General features: G+C 33.7%; 1 pseudogene; it reads right to left on the bottom strand.

Moving 5' to 3' along the window:
- Window positions 1-6,182: 6,182 nt before the first annotated feature.
- On the bottom strand, window positions 6,183-7,788 carry LOC139842279 (ARS-binding protein 1-like; annotated as a pseudogene).
- Window positions 7,789-8,399: the final 611 nt, after the last annotated feature.

The raw sequence follows: 8,399 nt of genomic DNA, 5'->3' as shown, positions 1-8,399 counted from the left end.
TGATTAAGAGTATAGGTTGTTAAACGGGAGGTCACAGGTTCGAGCCTGAGATATATCATTTTTTTTTATGAAAAAGGAAAAGAAGAAGTGAAAAACAGTTAAATACGGGGTATAATTATTATGGGTGTATAACAAATCAGAAAATCGAGTTTGGCAGAATGGTTTGTGTATTGGCGGATGAGTGTGAGGTTTTGAGTTCGAGTCCCGTCTCAAGCAATTCTTTTTACTCAAAGCTCATAAGGGTATACATTCTTAATTTTATTTCTATTATTATTATTATTACTAGTAATTATTATGATTATTATTATTATTAATGTTATTATTATTATGATTACAATTAATATAAGTATTATTTTTATTATTATTATTATCATAAGTATTGGTATTATTATTAGTAGTATTATTATCATTATAGTTATTAATATAAATAATTGTATCATTATTATTATTAGTAAAATCATTATTTTTAGAATTATTATTATTAGTATTATCATTAAAATTATAATTTTTATTAAAAACTATCATTTTTATTAAAGTTATCATTATTAGTAAAATTATCATTATATATAAAATTAGCATTTTTATTAAACTTATCATTATTATTATTATTATTATTATTATTATTATTATTATTATTATTATTATTATTATTATTATTATTATTATTATTATTATTATTATTATTATTATTATTAAAAGTATCATTATTATTATTATTGTTATCATTATTATTATTATTATTATCATTAAACATGATTTTATTATTTTTAATATTATTATTTTTATTATTATTATCATTATTATAAGTATCATTATTTATATATATATTATTATTATCATTATTGTTATTACAATAAAAATTAATCACATAAAAACATACATAATAAAACTATATTAAAATTACTTATTTAACGTATACAAAATAAATGTAATTAATTAGGTTATTAATGAAACACATAATTAAAATAACAAACATAACACTAACAATATATAAATTTGTTCGATTACAATTATATGTATTAATATATGTAAATGATATAGGTTCGTGAATCCGAGACCAACCCTATACTTGTTCAATGTTGTCATATGTATTTTTACTACAAAATACATTATGGTGAGTTCATTTGATTTCCTTTTACTCTTTACATTTTTGGGACTGAGAATACATGCGCTATTTTTACAACTGCTTTATTAAATGCTTTTGAAATATATTTTGAACTGCAAATACATGAAATGCTTTTATAAATATTTGACGAGATATACACAAGCAAAACATTCCTCGAATGAATTATGTGGACATGATAATTGCCACCGTTGAATTATGTGGACATGATAATTGCCACCGTTGAATTATGTAGACATGATAATTGCCACCGTTGAATTATGAGGACATGATAATTGCCACCGTTGAATTATGTGGACATGATAATTGCCACCATTGAATTATGTGGACATGATAATTGCCACCATTGAATTATGTGGACATGATAATTTCCACCAATTGATGTGAATGTTATGTACCGAGAGAATGATTTTATACACAGGTTATGTGTATGTTATTTTTGTGCACAAGATATGTGTACGGTTACTAAGATTTATGAAAGATGATTTCGTACACGAGAAAGGTGTACTGTATTTAAAAGATATCGCATGTACATTACAGCTGGGTATAGGATTCGGGCCCATTTGTACCATGCAGCATTTAAATGTCGTGGTCTATCAAAATGATTAATTTTATTGTTTTATGATAAACCTATGAATTCACCAACCTTTTGGTTGACACTTGAAAGCATGTTTATTCTCAGGTATGAAAGAAACCTTCCGCTGTGCATTTGCTCATTTTAGATACATTACTTGGAGTCGATCATCGCAATGGGACCAGATGTTGGTGACTTCGTCCAGATGGATTTGGACGGGTCATTTCAATCGAGATCTTAAAGAGGCTTCATCAAGATCACTTACACTTACAACTAAAGTAGTTGATTGAAGTTGATGTGTTGTTTTAAATCTTGCAATATATATATATATATATATATATATATATATATATATATATATATATATATATATATATATATATATATATATATATATATATATATATATATATATATATATATATATGAGTATCATGAATTTCTAATGGTATAACCAGAAATTCAACAAAGTCAATGCTACAGCAAGCTGTTAGGGTTGTTATAAACCAATTTGTTAGGGTTGTTACAAATAAAGTTAGTTAGATATTTTGTTTCACCATTGTATATATGTAACAGTGATAACATGTATTAATTTCAATCGAATGTTAATGATAATTCTGAACTACTTCTATTATGTTTGCGTTTGTGTTTATGTCATGTATGTTCATGTTAAGAAATATGATAGAAGTAGTTGCAGCTTCAATCGCAAGTCGCAAGTCGCAGAGTCGCAACTTCAGGACCATGCGACTTGAGACTAGAAATCTGGCAGAAATAGTTGCAGCTACCAAAGTGATTAAAATTCAATGGAATTATAATGACTCCACCGAACAAGCCTTCCAACTACCCATTTTTCTAATGAATTTAAACTCATTCAACCATGGTAAATTTTCATTCATACATTTTTTTCTTCACTACAAAGTTCAAGTAAAACTCTATCAACGATAAACACTCAAAGGATATTTGATGAAAGAGAGGTGAATATCCATGAGTTTCCCAGCCTCAAAGAGAAATTCATTGGGATATGATGTTTCTCCTTCCTAATGATTTATGAAAACATTTACCCCTTACTCATACAGAAATTTTATGGCAATTTTAAGCTCAATGATGACAATACCGTAACCTTTAAATTATTCGATCTCACCTAAAATTGGAAACTAAAGGTATTAGGCAAAGCCCTTGGTGTTCCATCTTCAGGTGCCACCTTTTCACTAGTCAACGAGTAATCGACGCATTTCCTGACGAATTTCGTTGCCAAGAAATGATACCAAGATCTTTGATCCTCAACACACATATAGTTTCCTCCGTCAAACTACTCCTCATGACCAAATGATAGATCCAACACTTTGGTCAATCAATCACATCAATCAGAGCAACATACTTGGACGATCGCTTGACTATGGCAACATGAATGCCACTGAAGTCGCGGTGCTGTGGTGCTTACTTAAGCGCAAGCACATCAATATATCATTTATCATGGCTAAGCGCATGAATCAAGCTCGTCATGACAACAAGCCTCTCCCATATGGCCTTCAACTATCTAATCTATTCATATACCTTAGGATCCAGGATCGCTGCACGAATACAAAGCACACCATATCTTCTCCCACTATGGGGGATAGACTTGTCCCTTAAATCACCTTTGTCTTTTTCTTTGTGTTGAATTTGTGTTTTCTTTTTGTTGTCTTTATATTTTTCTTTGTGGTGTCTTTGTTTATCATGTTTATGTGAATCATCATTTATAATTATAGGTGAATGATATGACTGAAATAGACGGTTTTGTTTATGCGGTGCTGTTAGGCCGCAAGGCGTCAGAATCAGCTATCGGGAGGTGAGAGCAATAGTTTTAAATTTATATTTAGCGGGGCCTAAATCGTACTACTCCTTATTATGGTGAGTAAGGGAAGTATGATCTAGGGTCGAATTTTTAAGATATCAGTAGAATCAAACCTATAACCAAAGCTTAAGATAATCTTAAAGTGAAGGAGTAGTGGTATATTACCTAATTTTGGGTTTTCAAGTTTATAAGATAAAATAAAGTAAATGCGACAAAAATTTGTAATTCAGATAAGGTTAAAGCAAGTGCATACTATGATTTCGTTAGTTACTTTGCCGAGATTATGGAATGTTGGCTCATGAATAGGTAGTTACCTTGTATTCACTACACTGGTCCTAACGCTCCTGTCATAAGACATGTCACTGGGTAATGCGTTAGGCTTAAAGTTTCTAAATAGACAACAACGTCCCTTACCCCCGACGCCCGTGTAGTCTGACTACAGGCATACACGTTTAAACGGCTCATCCAGTTGAGCGAATCGGTTGGGTGACGTATTAACATTCCACAAAGGTCTAAACTTTCTTAAGCACAACGAAATACAAGGTATGCCATATCCGAGAGACGTGATGTGTTTCGATGCTTTCGTTAATAATTGGGTTTAAAAAGATAGTTAAGCCCTTGAAAAGAGTTCAACCTTTAAAGAACACCATGGCCAAGTCAGTTTGACTTCCATGAACACGTTCGGGTATCCTAACGGTCCAATCCTTTATGTGTTTAAACAAGCAGTTCCTTAATTAACTAAGAATCCCTCAAGCGGGGTGCAATACTTGAGACCTTATTATGGTGAAGTGTACTAATCAGCACTGACCGGGTTCCATGGACTTACTTAGCAGAGGTACAGCTTACAACAACTGTTGTGCTTCAGTGTGCACGTACGAAGTTTATATGCTTGGTGACTACACTAGCATGGTCTAGGACCGACAATGTACTTTTGGCATAGTTAGATGTTTCACTACGAAAGAGTCCTCAGTCGAAATCTAAGGCTCGGTAGACTTACTACAACTGGTGTGCCTCAGTCAAACTTACATTATATCCGATAGACTTCTCTTACCAAGGGGTGACACGGATAGTATACTCTGAATCAGGGTTCGCGACTTCCCAATAACAGAGCCGATAACTACGTTCTATTAGTTGGAAATGCAATTGAGTTTAAAGCATAATCAGAAAGCATCTTAACAACATACACAAATCATAATATTATTTTGGCATTATAACTGACTACATCATAGCATACACTAAAGATAACTACTCGCTAATCATGGTAACAATATCATAAATCTTAATAATGAAAGACATTATATAAAGACAAAGGATAGAAGTACCAGTAGATTAAACGAGTTCCGAATATAAAAGTGACAACTTCAAACTCCAGACTGCTCCTAATACAATCCTCGGCGTTCTTCTCCGGGTTCTAGGTTTCCTGCACAGAGTCGAAGACCTTGAAAGTATGACTAATATTGTAGAAAGAGAGAGATAGAGAAGTGAATTGAAGTGTGTGTAAAAATGGATGATAAATGGCCCTTAAATAGAAAACGATTTTGCTGTCATACGGCTGGCAGGCCGTATGGCAAGCCGTATGGCCTGCCCATATGACTTGGCAGCCCGTTTGACCTGGGCGTATGTATGGTATGCCGTATCCATTGTGGCAAGCCGTATGGCAGCCCGGAGGGCGAACCGTATGGCAGCCCTGGTTTGTTGTTTTTGCTGGATCGCAACTTGGTTTCCGGGGTCGTAACTTGTCTTTCACTGTTTTTGCTCCAGAATCTTCATTTTAGCTCTGATTCTCTTGATTATTTTCACACCGGCTTCGTAATCACTTGATCTTCACTTTTAACCGACAAATCGAGTATTTTGGCGATAAAGCTTGGAACTTTATTGTTTTTGGGCCTCAATACCGGGGTGAAAATGTGACTTTTTAGCCGATATCAAATATCCTACACTTAGACTTTGCTTGTCCTTAAGCAAACTTCACATTTTTACTTCAAGAAATCTCTTCAGAGTTTCCTTTCTATTGGCCTAAGTGGTTTCCTTTTTATTATAAGAGCAAAAAATAAGGTAAGTTATCTATGTTAGGGTTGAAATTATCTCTGCAAGCATGCGAAGAGGTTACATGACTTAGGTTAGCTTTCACGGGTCACTCAAATCACACAAGTGTTTAGGGTTCCCTATAGATCTAAGAATTGAATTCACTCATAGCCAGTCATGTTGCATCCATTGTCATAGGCTTGATAAAGACTCAAATCCTTGATACTAATGTGAAAACGGTAATAATTATAGCTTCTAGGTCATTTGTTAATTTTGAAGGATGAAAAAGAATTTTGGAGTGGTGGTGAAGTTGTTTTAAGGGGTGAGAATGGGTAATATAGTCTTCTTAATGACTCTTATTCTGAATTTCAAAAATGAAAGATACAGTAGAAACTCGATAAATTAATACTCGATTATTTAATAAACTCTCTAAGGTAATATTTTTTGTCGGTTCCGACTCGGGGATAGGGTGCTAAATTAATAATTCGCTAAAATTATAAGATAATACAATTTTGATAATTTCTTTAGATCCCATATAAAATATAAGTTAATAATTCCTTATACAGTATGTAGCATATTACATGAATGATTTATGAAGGTTTCTTGAAAAATGACTCAATTGTCTTTTATTTTTTATTGAAATCAATTTCCCCTTGAATCTCGTCTCTAATTTTCCTTAGCATGGTAAGAACTTCTGGTGTTGTTTTCTCATAGCTCAACAAGAAATTATTCAATGTAATTGCCGCTTTAATAGCTTCGTTTCGCGAAGGGGGCTCCATTGTAAAACTTTCATCATCTTCTTCATCGATATCATCTTTATTAATTCCAATAACGCTTTCAATAATTTCTTCATCAGTCAACGACTGTGCAGCTATATTTTCTTCTGGGTGAGTCAAAACATCTTCGACATCCATTGCATTGCGATAACCCAACTATTTGATCAAATTCTGGAGTTCTTGAGTACTTTCACCACCTTCATCTGAGTTCTCAAAAGTCATGTTATCTGTTGATCGAAGTTTCAAATGACAAAAGCAGTTCACAATTGTATTTGCATGAACATCCATAGTCCACGCTGAAATTGCAAGATTCATTGCATCTAATACATTTATTTTTGGTGGATTTGGAACCCCTAGTTCATAACCCTCCAAAAGGCTTCTTTAAAATCGACGACTATAATGCATCTTAAAAGCTCGTATGATCCCCGCGTTAGAAGGTTGAATTTTTTAAGTTGTGTTTGGTGGAAAGAAAAATAATTTAACATTTCGTAATCCTTCAATAATTTTTGGATGAGTAGGGCAATTATCCACAATCAAGAGAATTTTTCTTCCAACCATTTTTTTTTATCAAGTTGGCGAACATATTCTTCAAATAACACACCAGTCATCCAAGCTCGTTTATTAGCACGGTAGTCACAGTTCAGACTGTTCAAGTTTACATTCTTGAAGCACCTTGGTTTAGCATATTTTCCAATAATCCATAAAGGAAGTTTTTCCGAACCGTCCTCATTACAACAAATAGCAACAGTTAGTCTTTCATTGTCTTGTTTTTTCCCTTCAAGATGCATTGTTGCAAGGGAATGATCCGATTAAAGTCTAAAAAAACAAACCTGTTTAAGATCAAAACATGTAAATAATTACATCACTAAAGTACAAAATATAAAATAATATAATAAAAAATAAACCTGTTTCATCCATATTAAAGATGTCTTTCATTTCAAACTGATCAACTTTGTCTCTTATGGATTTTAATTTGTCCTGTATGCCCTGCATTTCAACAGATCCACTCTCTCCAAAACGCCGGAAATTTTTAATTCCATATCTTGCTTTGTACTTTCCAAGCCAACCAATAGAAAAAGTAAAGTCTGGAGTATCCATTGGATACATATCTTTCATGAACTTTTTTTGCCTTCTCGATGATTAGTTCACCTGTCATATTCACATGTTCTTGATATTGAAGAATCCATTCATAGAGAGATTTTTCTAGGTCAGGAAATTTTGCCGGTTTGTGTCGGTTAACATCGCCTCTTTCGGGAGCAAGTGAGAGATACTCTAAAGACCGCTTAACTGTATTCGATATTGTCGCTTGACTCACCTGCAAACCATAGTTACTATGAACCCATTCTTGCAATTGCTTTTAAGTGAGACAAGGATTATCTTTGTTGTGCTTGCATAATGCTCTTCGAATCTCGTCTGTCATTGTTGTTTTTTTCACACCTTTAATATGGGAAGCCATGTTGTGTGTATGATTTGTTTGTGTTAACCTATTTTGATCTTGATGTCCATAAAGTGATACATTGAACACAAGAAGCATAATAAGGTGGGAGATTGAATGTTTCTTTCAAATTGGGCCGTTCATTTGATATACACGCTAATATCACTCCCTTTATATATGTTTATTTCGCGATATCTACCTCACTTTGCTCGTTTTATGACTATCTTGGAACCTATCTTGTGTGCTATTGAGCTAAATGGTAAATTAAGGGCTAAGGAGTTGATTTGGTGTAAAATTGACCAAATCTTGGGCAAAAGTGGCTAAGGAAATGGAAAGTGCAGAATCAGCATCAAAAGCGCCACTCCTCATTCAAGGGCGCCGCTCCTGTGAGCCAAAAGCGTCGCACCAACTGCAAAAGTGACGTTCTTATGCACATTTTAGCTCCATTTTCCTCCAGTGAGCAAAAGCGTCGTTCTTACAGTAAAAAGCGTCGCTCCTATTCAGCCAAAAGCGTCGTTCCTCAACAAAGGCGTCGTCCCTGTTTAGAGCTAAAAGCGGCCTTCTTGGTTAAAAGTGCCACTCCTAATTAAAGTCAAAAGCGCCGCTCCTGACCAAAAGCGGCGTTCCTGTCG

The sequence above is a fragment of the Rutidosis leptorrhynchoides genome, chromosome 4, assembly GCF_046630445.1.
Source record: "Rutidosis leptorrhynchoides isolate AG116_Rl617_1_P2 chromosome 4, CSIRO_AGI_Rlap_v1, whole genome shotgun sequence".
Lineage (NCBI taxonomy): Eukaryota > Viridiplantae > Streptophyta > Magnoliopsida > Asterales > Asteraceae > Rutidosis > Rutidosis leptorrhynchoides.
Note: the sequence above shows the minus strand (reverse complement) of the source record. Positions and strands in the feature narration are given on the sequence as shown.